Source organism: Ciconia boyciana, chromosome 8 (genome assembly GCF_034638445.1).
Source record: "Ciconia boyciana chromosome 8, ASM3463844v1, whole genome shotgun sequence".
Taxonomy (NCBI): Eukaryota; Metazoa; Chordata; class Aves; order Ciconiiformes; family Ciconiidae; genus Ciconia; species Ciconia boyciana.
In genome coordinates, this window is record NC_132941.1 from 6,016,581 (window position 1) to 6,033,253 (window position 16,673).

The 16,673-nt window shown below is 39.8% G+C and overlaps 1 long non-coding RNA gene across 4 annotated transcripts in view; it reads left to right on the forward strand.

Annotated features, from left to right (window-relative positions):
* The window catches only part of LOC140656227 (uncharacterized), a 33,292-nt gene extending 19,813 nt beyond the window's left edge, over positions 1-13,479 (forward strand). For 2 of the 4 annotated variants that reach the window (XR_012044023.1, XR_012044024.1), the window contains exons 6-9: positions 4,286-4,361; positions 4,900-5,073; positions 9,615-10,552; positions 13,167-13,479. This is a non-coding gene — a long non-coding RNA (uncharacterized lncRNA). Of the gene's footprint in view, positions 1-233; positions 2,341-4,285; positions 4,362-4,899; positions 5,074-9,614; positions 10,553-13,166 lie in introns of those variants that run through there. The other 2 variants (XR_012044025.1, XR_012044026.1) reach the window with 2 other exon arrangements.
* The last annotated feature ends 3,194 nt before the right edge of the window (positions 13,480-16,673 follow it).

The following is a 16,673-nucleotide window of genomic DNA, read 5'->3' on the forward strand; positions in this document are numbered from 1 at the left end:
GACAATAACGCTAAAATGACCCATGCGAACCTTTGTCCTCTTCTAGAACTGACATTGTTTCATCATTTTCTCTCTGTTTTCTGGATGAAGCAGCCAGCACGAGGAGGGCATGCTGGCACACATCCCACTTGATAGCCAAAAAGAACAAACTGACAAATATTTTTAATATGCTGCAGCTTCTCAACATCCCAGTGAATAAAGGGTGAATGATATTTTCCATTGGTTATTCATAGATGTACATGGATATGCTGATAAACTGCCATTTAGTCCAGAGGCTGGACAGAAATAAATCACCGGATAAAATACAATATTCCTAGTGAAAACCTTTATGGAACGTGTTCCTGCCCCAAACCCCTCCTGGAATAGGCACAGTAATGCTCCCCGAGACCTGGCAGCCCTTCTAAGTGAGCATATGGTCTGCTCAGCTCTTGCAGTACCGGTGCACAGTGAGTAAACACACAGCAATGTCAGAGCAAACAGGAGGCTGTTTAATAGCATGCAATTCTGTAGCTACTTCAAACTTCATCAGTACTTCAGAAATGGATTCCCCTTCTCTGCTGGAGCATGCACTGTTTGCAGGAGAGGTATGAGAAAATTGAGACAACCTCTTTGGGGGCGGATGGTGTCTGTAGCCATCTCCCATAAAGCTGATGCTGCTGTGGAAGGGTCCTGGTGTGTCAGAAGTTGCATTTTCTGGTGATGCTACATTGCCTTCTTCATTTTTCTGAGATGTCCCCTGATGCGATGTAACTTGTACAGTAATTGGAATAGAGAGAGGGATCTGAAGGTAAAAATCCCACTGTTAATCAAGGCTGGCAAAGGGCAGAACGTTAGCTGCAGTAATTGTATTTCTGAGGGAGTCAACAAAGCCAGGCTCGTCAACGCTAGCAAACAGATCTGGTCCTGCCTCTGTGCTTCTCGCACTGGCAGAACATTGCACTGAAATCACTGGAGTAGACATCGGGCCAGGAATGAGCGGCTGAGTTGCAAAGCAAATTAATTCCTGCCAAAAAAGTTCAGCTATGCTCAGAAGTATGTAAAGTGTCTGATTTGAGAAGTGTCAAGTAGCATTTGTGACCAATTATCCAAGATGAAGGGGGCAGAGCTATGTTTACATGTACTAATCTTCAGCCAAAGTTTGAAAACTCCAATTCATGGACACGCATCAAATTTCCTTTCCAGGCTTGGCATTTGCCCGTACACACGCACGCATGCACATTGCTCAGGGATGACAGGAAAACATGATTACAACTTGCAAGTAATACAAATAAAAAAAAAAAAGTGAGGGGAGCTGCCATGCAGCAACAGCATGGTAATTAAGCCTATACTGTGATATGCAAAAAAAATCATGGGCTACTGGATGAGTAAAATAGCTTTATCAGCTGAGCTGAAATATGATGTGTGGTGTGTCTGTATTGTTATTTTTCCACAACCTGTGAAGCCCTGGGAAATGATCTACACAAAAGAATAGGAAGTAAAAACTGCCTCGGCCATCTTCTGTTTAATTAACACAGGTATACCAATTCAATGCAATTAATCAAGATAGTAGGGATTAAACAGTAACTCAGAGTTGACAACGACAATGTTATCATTGCTGTGGCATCGAAGGGGTACAAAATGATAGTGGTGATGGGAAACACTGTAAGTAAGAACAAGCTGGCTGGAGTTTTGGGTGGGTTTCAGAGGTTTATGCAGATCTATTGAAATTTAGGGGCAGCTGGTTTTTCATGTGGCCAAGTGTTTGGCCACATCTGCCCCTGCCCTTCCCTTTCCCCTCTCAGACCTTCCAGGGTAACCCCCAGAGTGGCAACAACTTTTAAAGTGATTCCTCTTTCTTCTAACAGGTTCCTGATGTGAAAAGTCTGACCTTAAAATGAGCAGTGCATAGGGCAAGAATTGGTACCAAAGTGAGTTTCTGGCCTTCAACCCTTCCAAAATACAGCTATTTTGGTAACCAGAACAGTACATTCATGATGGGTGAGGGAACAGAGCCTTCCTGTGAAGGATTTCTCAGCACATTAACTATATCAGTGCTGGTTGCTGTGTCCCGATGGAGGTTACCTGTGTCTATTTAAGACCTATTTAAATCTGCATTTATGCAGATTTGCAGAAATCTGCAGCTTTCTGTAACTTCATGGCCATGCTTCGGTGCCTGCTGCACTGAAAAACTGAACCATTCTTCCTGGGGATTTCCACGTAGATCTGGGGAGAACTGCAATCACACGCTGCTATGAGTAGCTCAGACTTGGATTTCTTGTCCACAGGAGAGGCACACCCTGGTTTGCAATGCAACTGTCCTCATTAATGTATTTCAAGCCCTGAAGTACTGGGACCACCGTTGCGTAAGAAGCTGGTTGAGTTTTTTGGGCTCATTCTCTTGGCTTAAAAACGTTAAATTGGGTGCTAATGAGTAGTAACGGTGTCCCTTTTTATGGTGAAGTTGACACTTGCCTTCTAGTAAACAGACAGAGAGATGACCCTCCTCATTTCGCACAGGTCACCAAACAGCCCCTGGGATGGTAAGGGTTATTGCCCGTTTACCAAACTCTGTTTGACTTGGGTTCATGGGTGAGAGATGAAAGGCACTATATTGCATTACCGATCCCTGAGGCCAGCCGGTCTCCCTAAAGAAACATTTCATTTAGCAAGGCAACTGCTGGCCCATGGGAATCAGAGTTAAGAAAAAGAGGACGCAGTTTCAATTGCAAATGCTTCCTTAGGGCAGATGTCTTAAAACCACATGGAAACCCACTGCTTCAGTGTCGTAATAGTTGCTCCAGGACACCTAATGGCCAGCAGATTTTTCCCATAATTAATCTCCCCTTCTTCCCACCAAAACATCCATTCGGTTACTTGTGGTGTTTCTGCCTCTGCCCTGTTCTGTTTTGCTCCATCTCCCTGGGGGAGATGTCCCATACCTGGGGCAAGCCCAATGCAGCAGGTATGAACTGTTACCTTTTCCAAGAGCTTCAAAGTCTAGGCAGCATGTGCCTTCCCCGTCTCCCAGATGAAATAGGCAGCCTGGGTATCACACTTAGACCTGTCGGGAGCTCTGGAGGAGAGAAGTGTTCTCCTGAACTTCCCAAACATTTTCAATGTCCTAGGCCTGAGATGCTGACTGATTTTCCTGGCTATAGTGGAGTGGTCCTTACTATGAGGGTAGGCCAAGTGCTGCCTTTTTACAGATGATGGATGCAGTGCTTAACGTTGCAACGGTTACAGGAAGGAGAACATTTGCTGCTCAGACAGACCAAGAATTCAACCTCGACCCATCCTGAATTTCTTATGATCTCAAAATCCAGTGTTGTTCCAATTTCATTAGCACTGGGCAAAATCCTCTTTCGCTTTTCTCCCTTGCTGTTTGTGATGTGAATCATGAGACATTCAGAAGTTGCATTTGTTGTTTGATAGTTTTACATCATGGTTGTAATAGTGCATCTGCCGAGTCAGCAGTTCTTTCTGTTTGTTTGCTTATTTATTTAATACTCCATCTCCAGCAAGTTCTTGTTACCCAGTTCCTGCTGACAACCAGGGAACAGGCACAAGTCAACTGAGAAAATGAAAGACTAGAAGGTAAATGGAAAGAATAGTAAATGCAGGCCATTCATGTGACAGGATCTGATTCATTTTTATGCCAGGGAGATTTTTTAAATGGGACTTCTCCCAGTGGAGAGCTCACAATGCTCAAGGCCTGCTTCACTATAAAGACAATGCATAATTATTCAGAGCTTATTATTATGTTTTATCACTCGTTTTTCAGTCACACGGAGTGAGGGCACAGTTAAGATCAGGACCTAGTTTATTGCCATGCACTGTACAGATTGTACAGTACACTGTACTGTAAAATCCCTATAAAAGGTGCTAACTATCTGCTTTATGGAGGCACATAAATGCACTCAGGCTGAAGGTTGAAGTGACTGGTCTAAGATGGCAGAACCCATCAGCAGCAGAAATGGGGACTCAGCCTGAGGCTCTCTCTCCTGGGATCCTGCTGCTGTTGCTTTAGACATCTTTTATTTTTACATTTATTTTGAATCACTGAAATGACGAATTGAATAAATGCCATGTCCTTTGAAGCACTATTTATTGTATTTATAGAAAACATTATCTGTTCTCTCAGGCTAGTGGAGATTATTAAGAGCGATAAACTCATCAGGAAAAAATGTAGGTTGGGTGTGACGGAGAAACTTGTGTTTTATTCCGCAATGCCATCTTAATCTCTGGTTGTGGTATGACAGACTATGCGGTCTCAGTGATACTGTGGCATCCTGTTCTCTGCTTTCAGGCTGGGGTCACAAGTTGGATTTGGAAGAAGCAACTTTCACGCAGATATGTGACTGGAATATGAATACTATTCCAGCGTAAGTGGATTTTTGTTCAATTCGGGTTTTATACAATGTATAAAGTCTGTACAAAGTTTGTCGTTAATCCCAGCCTAGTTGTGAAACTGTGTTTGACCACTACTTGTTCAATCCAATAAAGCATACCTGTGTGTCATAGCAACACCTGCTCTATTTATACACTAAAATTATTTTACCAGGTCAGCCCTTTGTGATTTAGCATTTCATTCATAAAGGATTCTATAACACACATCAGTTGTGCTGTCTCCCTACTTTCTGATGAAATGGATGATTTTCTTAAGCCTATTTATATTTTAATTTATTGTAATATTTCTCTACTTTCTTATTCAAGTAATTGAGACAAAAAGAATATTTTTTAAAAATATAAGAGCTAAAAAATAACTCTCAAAGACCAAACGGACACTCATTATAATTTTCTCTTTAGTACCTGCAAGTCTTGGGTTACCTTATGCAACTTTTCCACTTTGACTAGTGCTTTACTCTTTGGTAGTTTTGCTCAGACATAGAAGGTAGTGATAACAGATAATGTGTGTTATAGGTTTCTTTACAGACGAAATCAATGAAGTGTCCTGAAGTCTAGTAACTACTCAATACCAGCAACTTATACAGCCCTCTGTGCTACTACTGCTGCTTTGAAACAATTTATTTAGTCATTTGGACTTTAACTACGTGGACCCATTCCTTCCTGCTGCAACAGCAGTGATACGGGAAGGTATGTTTTAAACCATGCAGTCATTTCCATCCTGGATTTCATGAGGGGTTATTCTTGTCTCAGAGATGAATCATTCAAATATCCTTCTACAGGTTCCAGGTGAGTTACTCACATTTAGATGCTTCCAAGTAATACACAGAAAGGTGCTGAGAAAATTACAAGTCTCTGCCTAGTCAAAAAAAGCTCAGCAAAAGTAGATACGAGCAAAATACTTGTACTAGTGCTCAAAATCTTTCTAAGGAGACCTGGGGCCAAAGGGCTTCTGCCTTCAAAAATGTGTGGCCAACAGGGATGCACAGTACTTGCTTTACTGACTGACCCATCAGCTGCTCTCTGTCCCCAGAAACAGCTCAGGAAATGACTGAAAGTATCTGACGATATAAAAAGGATAATTAAGTTTCATTGTGGGAATAAGAGGGTAATCTGTCCAGACAAATCTAGGAACTAGTATTGAAAACTGTAGTATCTGAATATAAAAAAATGAGTATTTTTGAATAAAGATGTCTATCAGGACTGTAAATTCAGAGAGTAAAAAAGTAGCTTTTCTTAATAGACCCCCTCTCTCTCCATCTTCCTCTAACTCATTTTCTTGTTCTCTTTCTTCCTTTTGTGTTATTACAAAAAATGTGTGTAAAATCTGATACTGAGAATGCTTGAGCTTCACTTCAATCTTCTCTTCTCAAAATGTTTTGTTCCACTATGAAGATTGCCCCTACGAGATAACCTCAGCCATGACCGCGCTAGGCTTGCGGGGCCACTTATTTGCAGAGAGAACAGCTATATTTTGAGGGTCTCTGAGGTAGCCAGCTCCCCACTCTTCTGAGGCTCTTGAAGATGTTTTTGAGCTGGCATGAGAAATCACCTGGGACTCGGAGCAGATCACAAGGTGCTTAGGACAGTATTTTCTCTGTGCCTTTTTGTGCTGAGCAGAATTGCTGCACTATAAACAAATGCGAGTTTTGCCTCATTCTTAGATACTGTGAGTTATGAAAGCCCACTCTAGATGTAATGAATGTATAGATCATTTTGACCAGATCATAATCTATTAGTAAATAATGTTCCCTGAAAATGTATAGGAGAAATAAAGAACTGCTTGCTACTATTGCTATATTGGTATCAAGGATTACTGATGAGGCCAACATGGTCCTGAAGCTTTGTGCTACTGATATTTAAATACAATACAGAACTAACTACAGCGTTTGGTGAGCAAATTCCTTCCTGGATTAGGATTTTTAGGATTTATACTGCTGGAAACTGAACCTGAAACTATACAAAACTTACCTGTCCCTAGAATTTATCACAAGCCCCGAACTTGGATTCACTGACATGCTCACTAACATTGATGAAAATTTTCCATTAGGCTTCCCTGATTTTGGTAGTGATATTAATAAGCAAATCGCACAGCAATTGTCAGAATGAGTAGGACTGTGATACAGCAAACTCCTATAACACCTATGACTCTTCTTTACTGTCCGTGGAGGAAGCCCAAGGATACCAGGCTGTCTAAGACCTATGGCCAATTGCCAGCACAGTCTCTAGGCCACAGGAAGGTTAGTTTTAAAGAAGATGGCACTTAAGGGACTTCTGTGTGACACATGCTGCAGTGTCCAGAGATTGGAGTCTATGTATTTTGCTCTAAATCTAGAGAGGAAGTCACTAGAAAAAAAGGGAAAGAAGCATGGGGGAATAAAAGTATTTTTGAAAGAGAAGAAATCTACATTTCAATGAAAATCCTTTCAAGGCATTTCAAATAAGAGTCTGAGAGAAATAATTACAAAGTTTGGAGAGAAAGAACGTTAGCTTTGATATCTTTTTCTTCTATGAAGCAATTAAAATAAGCAATTTTTCAAATACTAAGCAGAAAATTACTAATGGCTGAACCCAAAAGCTTTCATTTCCTTCTTGGGGCCTTTATTCTTCTAAAAAAAGACAAAAAAAAAAAGTGAAGGTGGTTTTCCAGATAGATTAATGCATAAAGCAGTCGCTAGTTGGATGTCATAAAAACTACAGCAGCATAGAATAGCTGAGATTAAGAGCTAGATTTAAATCATGCAACAGTCCAGTTAATATCAATGTCTAATTAAGAAATGCATAAGAAGTCTGTAATGTTGATTTGATGGAGAAAAACTCTAATAGGGTTTCTTTTGGAATTTTCCATTTCAATTGCTGTGTAGACTTTTAATGGATGTCCTATCCAGTCTTTGGTATTAGCAGGAATCATCCTCAAATTAAAACCAAGGCCTAAAATGGAACACAGGTAGACAAATTATCTCGTCTGGGAAGCAGTCTGGGTAGAATGACAATGTGAGCTCAAGCCAAAGTTTTAGTACAAATAAAAGAGAACAAATGTCTCAAATCTGGCATGGAAACCCTATCTACTTATCGTTTTAAACAATTTAAACCCCTGTAATTTTAAACAATGCAATGTTAACCCATTTCCCCACCTCTCTAAGCCCGCCGAAATCCCTGACAATTCATACTTAGAAATTCAGACCACTAAGCATTATTAATTAGTCTTTTTAAATAGGAAGGCTTTCTATAGTTATGTATATTAGTAGTATGTAGAGGTGGGCTCTTCTTTGCTTGCAATGGGATTTACAGCCCACAGTTCCCTATCACTATCAATTAATGCCATTAATCTCCCACTCCTCTCTGGGTAACTAAAGCTCTTAAACTCTTTGAGCAAAGCTAAACCTGTGGCATCCGCTGTGTCACACAGATCATCCAGGATATTTGGTCTCTAGGTAGGAAAGGGGAACTGGTTTTATGCTGCATGTCACTAATGCCCTAAAGTTGTTAAACTAGGAGCAGTGTAACTTTTAGTATGCACAAATCCACATTGCAAAGAGGGAGAAAGCACAGCACTGGATTAAAGCAACAGTGTATTTGTTATCAGCACTTTGTTGTTGACCCAACAAATCCGGAGGGAATTATCTCAAGAATCCAGGAAGATGGCAAACTCAAAATAACCTCTCTGACCCAGGCAGCAAGCACACTGGGGAGTCATTTTTAAGTTCATTAGAACACATTAAAATAGAATACATTGGCCACGGTAAAGCAAGGCATATTATTCCATCTGTCTACATATTTCTTTCCAGTACTAAATCCATCCAGAGACCTTTCAGAATTATATCATTAAGTCTTGCCACTTCACTTAGCAAACAGAGTGGAAAAGACTGGAGGTAAAATCAGAGTAACAGTGAAAGTTTGGCACTTCTGAATCACTGTCATTACCTGAAACGTCATGGTCCAAATTCATGCCTGGCATTACTCCATTGATCAGTGAGGCACAAATACATCATATTAGACAGTGATACCATGGCCCTGGGGGATGCCCCAAGGATTTTTCTCCTTGAAAGAGATGGGAACTGGGACGTTCTCAGTGAGGCATCTGCCCTCTGGATGATGCAGAAGGTCTAACGTGGGGACGTTCAGGTCATCACAGGAGCCTGATTTTTTTACCTCCCTCTTGACCGTATGACTGCGGAAGTATCATGGGTAACGATGCTTCTAGATGACTGTTCAAACAGAGAACTGCTTTAGCGGGGTGCTTTGTCTGCAAGCTTTGTTGCATTTATGCAATACTTAGAAAAAAGAGTGTGAAGCAGACTGCCTTTTGCAAAAACACGCAACAGAAAAATAAACAAACCTTAACTTGTCCAACACACTTGAGCCACAAATTGTGTTACAGTTTTGCTAAATGAGAGGAAAAATTTCTCCTTTCCTCCATAAAACCATCCTTTTAGACATTACTGCAGTCATGATCTCACCGCAGTTCCTGGATTCTTTCTGAAAAGATTAAAATGGACTAATACATCAGTGATCTCACCACAGCGTAAAGGACATCTTACGGGAGCGGGAGGGGGGGACACAATCAAGAGAACTTCAGTGCTTCATTTGCATCAGGAGTAGAAAAAGCATTATAACATCATTGTGGAGAAACACAAAGGTACAATGCCAGAGAGGCATTTTCCCATCTTCTTACAAACTATTTGGAATTGTCCTACCTGACCCTGCCTGTCGCACCTGTCATCCTTTTAGCTGTCTCCACATCGATTCTCTTTCCTTTTTCCCTGCCTTTATCTGTACCACCCTTTGTCTCTTCTATGCCCTTCCTACATGCTTTAATGTACCCGATTACTCTGAATCATATGTACTACTATTCTCAACTACATCCAAAATACATTTTGCAGAGTAGATACATACAATCATGTTACACAACAATATTCACACATACTTCATCTATAGCTTACATTATTCTAGGTAAGAACGTGTTTCCTACATGTATATACAGTTTTCAGGCCAAGGGCTCCTGGATTATGACAGCTCTCATCTACTTTGGAGCTGTTGTGTCTTCTAACAGAAATCAGGAGGATGGGTAGGGACAGATGCTTTGTTTTCTTTGGTAGGAGGACCTATACATTAATATTCATGTAACCACATTTTAATATTGTGTCACATTCTGAGGTCGGAAACTAGAATATCTTCAGAACATGATGAGTATTGTGTTAATAATGTAATCTTATCTCTTGCGCCCATAGGTACACCGCAGCTCTGGCTTGAGATCACACTGTTAAGCAATGAGGTGACAAACCGGTTTCCTTTCTCAAGCCAGATGTCACGTAACTGCCCAGGGGCCTGTTTTGGTGGCGGTAGCATCCCTTGACTTTTCAAGGAGAGATGTGCCCGTGTGACCCGTTCCCACCCCGTGTGCTTGGCAGGAGGAGACAAAACTGCTCACTTCCATCTGTGACATTTCTCAGCCAGGAAGAAAGCACGAGGCATCAGACTGTAGGCTGGGAGGCATCAGAGCAGCCACCTGTTAGACACTGACAAAGAAACCTCCAAAACCCATCAAGTGGAGATGAATTCCCAGGGCTAAAGCAAACCGATACAGAGGGTGATGGTGCCTTTCTACCCACCCAAACAAGATTTGTTACTCCTAGATGAGGCAGCAGACAAACATATCCGACCCCATATGCTCTGCAGTTGGTAGATGTGCTTTAGTGAAGAGAAGCCTGATCAGTGATGAGTATTACAGGATAATACATACTGCAGCATTAGTAGAAGTCAAAATGGCCCACGGAGCAGTGCAGAGCATCTGTTACCAACAAGAAAATAGTGGGTGAAAAGCTGTTGTAATTCCTGGCCCCAGGAGCCTGTCTAGAGGCACAGACTTCCCAAGGCAGAGGGGGGTCGGAGAACTCGGGATGTTCAGCGAGATCTCATCCTCCCGCATATTTACCAGGTCAGCTCAGTCCAGGCCAAGGGAGCAGGGCAAGATCCTCAGCTCTACTCTAAGTTCATTCCTCTATTGATTGTGAAGAGGTATTTATAGTAGATCAGGACCTTGAGCTGAGACTGGCCTACCAGCTGAAGCTGTACAATTTAAATCATATATTCCCCAACTACAGATAAAACCAATGGCCAATTTTAGCCTAATCATCACTTCTGCCAGAGGAAAGAGAAACTCTTTGAGGTAAGTTCCCTTCGATATAATTCTTTCTTTCCAGGTTAAAGAAGGGCGGCAGCTAATACATATCCTGAGTCGTAATGTGGATTTGCACCTTTCCCATTAAATATAGCTGGTTCATATCCAAAGCGTCGTTTCTATTCCTAATGCTCACTTATATCGTTACAACGTCTACATTAGTTGCAGGTGTGAAATGCCAACTGATCTAAACTTCTCTTGCTGTCAGCAGGAGAGTAATGTATGTCAAAGGCCTGATTCGCAGAGGTGAGGTCACCAGGATCTCCATTTGCACATCTGCTTTGCTAAACACAAAACTCTGGAGATTTGCAAAGCTCCAATATGCACAAAATGGGATGAGTTCACTGGGGTCCACACACGTTTGTGCTTCTCATTTAGTAGACAGGTCACAGAATTTTCCCTCTATACAAAATATTTGGTATTTTACAACAGGCAGCATTTTGCTAGTCTTCATATGTGGATAGTTTTATGTTCTATATTAATAAGGAAAAAGACTACACTTCTCCATGTTACATGATACAGGAGAAGTCAGGATATCAACAGGTAAAAAAAGAGCCTAATACATTAAGCAGCTTCAGAAAGATGCTAATATTCAATGTCTCCCTGCTTGGACTGTGCAGATATTGAGATCAGGAGCTGATCAGATCTCCTGGAGGGATGATGGTTCTGGAGCCTGCCTTACAAAGAGGCATGCAGATTTGGTTTTGAGGGCTTCAAGAGAAGCATTCAAATATTTCTACTTCCTGCTGTTAGTGGATTTTTTTCATACCTCAGAAAAAGTCTTCCGATTGTTATATGTTTGCACTTGATGCCTAGGTAATGGTTCTTGCTCAGTGACCTCTAATACACAGTATTTTCTGCCTTCCACATTTTACCTGAGATCAAAGACTAATCATATATATATATGCCTAATTCTTTCTTGATTTCTGCTAACCTAAAATATCCTTCAATATCTGCAATAAAGATTCCCACGAGTAATCTCTACAGACTATTTTTTCATCTTCATATATGGTAAATATTTGGCCTTTTAATGTCATCTGGTTATTCTGGAGTTATAGGACATATCACCCACGCATCCAAGCATCACCACTATGCACTACACTTTTCCTCCCTCAGTTGACTATTTGTAAAACTTTTTGGGATAGTGGAACCAAAACTGATCTTAATATCCAAAATGAGAAAACAGGGAATTGATCATCAGCTATATGTTTTGTTAAATGGAATTTAGACCTACCACCCCCATAGTGACTTAATTTGAATTCAAAACAAGTGATTTCAAAACCCCATAGCATACTGGGGAAAGCCATGAGCAGAACACATAGGTCAGAGTAGGTTTCATGAACATCTGAGATCCTGATCCTGAGACTATACCGCTCAAAATGGACATCTCCTTAAGGAAGCTGTTAGAAATTTTCACAAGAATCAAAAGAGATGTACTTTTCATTCTGCGAAAGGGAAGCACTTGCTTTTCAAAGAAAAGTTTGATTCTGGAAAAGACTCATTATGTTGGTATGTTAAAGGAACTGCACTGTAGCAGGCAGTGTGGCTTGTATGGCTCTTCATGGAAGTGGCTATTGAATTAAGAGGTGTCCTTTTCCCCTGAAACTTACACCAGAATTCAGAGCAAAAGTTTGTCATGTTTCATCAGACTGACTTCATTACCTTCCTGAGTAATAGAAATTACATATGTTTCCCTGGGCTGTAGAATATAGACATAATAAACCCATGAAAAGAGATGGGGAAAAAGAGGAGATACTGATTTTCTTGGGATGAAATACAGGAAAATTTGGCTTGAAAAACATTTGAGTATAATATGCTCTGGATTTGTAAAGAAAGTTTAAAGAAATGTTTTTAAAGAAACCTTTTCCAAGTGCATGCCTGTTAGTTTTATTCTCATTTTTGTCATGTATAATTATGAGGAACTTACAGACAACTCGTAAGATTTTTAGTTTCTGTGGAGAATTGCCTTTTCCAGGATAACTATTGCTATTACTTTAGCCCACTGGGTATCATGTAGGCTAGGTGTAAGATTATGTACATGAATATTTCTGTCTACCACTTATGTGTGCTGAGACAATATCAACTTATACTTTCTCTTGTCATTGGTCCTTATTCCATAGAGGATATTCTTAATTACCAGCAAGACAATTTGGTAATATCATGTAGAGTGTTACAGCATCATTTCTATGATGATTTACACCTGCTAAGGGTCTGATCATTGAATTTTAAACCATATTTTATGTTCAAAAGATGGAGAATATTTTTTCTACAGGACACTTTCTGTTTTTAACAGAAACAGTCTCCTTTTTTAAAATTATTGGCACAGTTCTTCTAAATGATACGGAGCTTTTGAACATGAAGACACCCTTTTTGCACATTTGCACTGCCCTGAAAAATTTAGAGCACACTTCTGTACTGGCTTAAATCAACTCAAGTCTAAATGCCTAAACGCTATTTTCGACAACTGTGCATGAGGGATGTACCTTTACAGGGATTCTAAAGAATACAAAACTAAAAATATCTCAGCGGCAGAGCAAATTCACTGTACTCCTTCCTCCACTTTGTGATTATGGTTGCATATTTTTTTTTTTAACCCTTGCAGGTTTATTCCTAAGTCTGTTGGAAATGAAGGAAGTGATTCCATTGACTCCAACAAACTCTGCTTTCTACTGGATTAAGGAAGACATTTGTACATCAGATTTGCTGGTGATGTCCCACTAATGAAATGGGGGATTTTATAAACACATCAGGGAGGGTAAGTGCCAAATAGAAAATATGTCAGAGATCCAGAAATTACAGTCTACTTGTAACAGAAATAAAACAAGGAATGCTTACTAATGAGTCATGAATTTCTTTATAATTGCTTCCACATTTGGGGCAACTTTTTCCTAAATCATCTACAGAAACCTTGCAATTCATGGGACTTTTGATAGTGGTTATGATCAGAACAACACATCTCATATATGATAAAAATTACTTACATTGGGAAGGACTTTTTGCTCCTCAAATTACTTTTCTGAGGCTTTATTTCAATCCAGCTATTTTCTTATCCTCCTCCTCATTTTCTATTTCTAATATAAAAATGGGAGTTCTTATCAATTTAGAAGAGAAATAAAACTAAAGAAAATTCAGGCAGAACTGTAAAGCATGGTCTATTTTAAAGTTCCGACTCAGATAATAAGAATCTGTTTTGTGCTGCACTTCTCTCATGAACTCAGTTTTCCATAGTGCATTCAGTGTTGTAATAATGCAAATCAAATACAATTTTAATAACTCCTTCCATTAAAATGATCTATTAATGTTTTAAGACTCCAACACTTATGAGCATGATTCTAATTGCATGATTTTGCTGCAGGCAGGTTTTATAGATCTGCCTGATCTTTGGATATTTGCACTGTTAGGATTATTTTAAATAAATTAATTTTTGGAAGAGTTTCAATCTCTGTAACAACAGTTGGGTTTGATAGTGGTTGTCTTGTGGGTAATTGTATGTATCTGTTTCCGTGTGAGGAAAAACTAGATAAATTTAAAACTCTTTGAAAAAAGGTGCCTGAGATTTATACAATGACAAAAGTTATGAAGAATCTTCTGAAGAGGGGAATATTTATTAGCTATCTTAGTACAAGGAGCAAAAGAGATTTAAAGTGAACAAAATTTTCTATTTGTTATGTAGCACAATTAAATTGTGGGGCTTTCTGCCACAGAATACCAAAAATATAATCAGATTAAAAAAGGACTAGAAATTCATGCAAGATAGTTCCTTTGATACCGTTAAACATTCTTGTTTTATGCAGCTTCTACCGTCAGACTCTGTAATGCACCAAGTGATAGGAACAAGGAAAATACATCAGGAGAAGAATTACTTTGTGTTTGACTTTTGACATTTTTCTGTGTATCTGCTAGGGGTTTCTACCACAGCCAGGGTGAGGGGCTAGCTGGACCTTTGGTCTAACCCAGCACAGCTACTTCTAGGCAAGACAAATTGTTGTTTGAGAGCTTGCTCCTCTCTCCAGAAACCGGTGAAAAGCCTCAGGTTTTCTTGTCACTTTGCAGAGTGGGAGGAGGAAAACAAACAGGATGGGCCTTGGGAAGAAGGGCAGCAAGAGTTGCAAAGAAAGCATTTGCTGAGTGGCTTGTGAGGGCCCTTACCTCGTCACAGTCCCCACGCTTTATCTCTAGTGGTAGGCTCTCGGCCACTGGCATGCTGGCTCTCCTCCTCGTACGTGCTGTTCTTTCCCTTGAGCATCACTTGAGATCTACAGCAGAAGGTTCCCTCCTTCAAGATGAACCGAAACATCAACACAATCTTGCACTCTTGATTCAATATTTCTTCTGTAGAGAATTTACTCCAACTTTTGTTTATGACAAATGCGTACATAAGCCTTGAACAAATGAGCGTTAAAACTAGAAGTGGTAATTTTCTCTGTGGCTTAAAGAATTACTATTTACTGAATGTTGCTAATTGTACGCTGAGAAGCAATTCCTTGTCTACAAAAAAATAGCATGTTCTTTAGTGAATATGGCTTTACCCACTCCAGCAGTGCTAGTTCTGCCTGTTTGGTGAATTCTGTGTCTGGCATGACAGAAAAGAAAACAATTTCCTGTGATCTATCAAGTGTGCGTTTTCCTCGCAGGATGGAGTCCTGACAGACTTGCTACAGAGTTTACACACTGGTAAAGAAACAGAGTACAAGTTGTGCAAAACCTATGACAAATTTTTACTTCCACAGAAACACTTGAGATGAGTCCTATTTGAGAGTAATGGATGGAACAACAGGCCAGAGGTACACAGGTCTCGAGAAATGTAAGCTTTTACATGAACAGATGCTCAGAAGTACAGATAATTTCATCAGTATTTGAAATTTTCAGTGCTGGATCAACTCAGAGCATGAAGTTCTCAATTATTCCTCCTCAGAAGCCATCCCAAACAAGAACACCCTGAGATACTAAATTGATGATAAAAGTGGATTATGTGTGGGGTTTTCCATGAAAACTTTGTATTGGAAAATGCCAAACAGGCAAAAAGGTTTAGAGGGAAAAATGTGGTTTTCATGAGGCTTCTCAACTGAAAAAAAAAGATGTTAAAGATGCTTCAAAAGCATTGCAAGTGTCCTCATAGATATTTTTCTTAATGAACATTTATTTGCTTTGAAATATGTTTTGGTTTTAATTTTTAATTTATAAGTGAAAGCAAAAAATGAAATATTTTGAAATTACTGAAGCAAATGACTCAATCTGATTTTTTATTTTTTTAGCAGCTTATTGGTTTAGCCAGAGAATTAGTTGAAAAAAATGAAGTCTTGAAAACTCCCAAAGGACAGAAAAAAGCACTTCCCTGCCAGCTAGAAAATGAGAGAAAAATATAATGACATTTTCATTTAGCACAAAGATTTAGTAAAATACCCACATTTTCATAGAAGTTGCAAAGACTTGAACTCGGACACACTTTGAGTTTCTTTCCAAGTGTGATGCTTACGTATGGTATCTGATAATGTTTTTACTAGACCTGGTCATGTACACTTAGATAAATAACTGGAGGTATTCTGGCCTCTACAGGGGTTATAGTCCCTGTTTCATACGCTGTTACAAGAAGGACGGCAGGAAGCATGAGCAGGGAATTTCTCACAGCTTTAGTCCAGACAAATGTGTTTAAACAGAAAATTAAGATTAATACTTAAATAATTTAAAAGTGGGCTATCCAAGGAGAAAGAGCCCTGGATGCCAGGAAGGGTTAAGCTTTGCAGGGGAGAGAGGGAAGACCTGTGTAGCTACACTGTGCTGTGCTAATGGTGTAGGGCAAGAACATCCTTAGATGCCTGCTCAATTTGTCAGGAATTTCTCTTCTGAACTATTACCTCCAGCTTTCTCCAGAACACCCTCAGTCCTTTTATCTGCGAGCTATCTCAAAGTTTACTGTCTACCTATCGCCTCAGCTGAACCACACTAATAGTGAGCTAATTACATGTGAACACTCTAATTTGCTTTATGTCTTTCTCAAAAAAACATGCGTGTGCAGGCATGCACGTGAGTAAACTTTTGCTCATGCTATAAAATTGCAGTGCCATATAGAATTCGTGCACCAGCTGAAGCATTATAAATTATGTTGCAT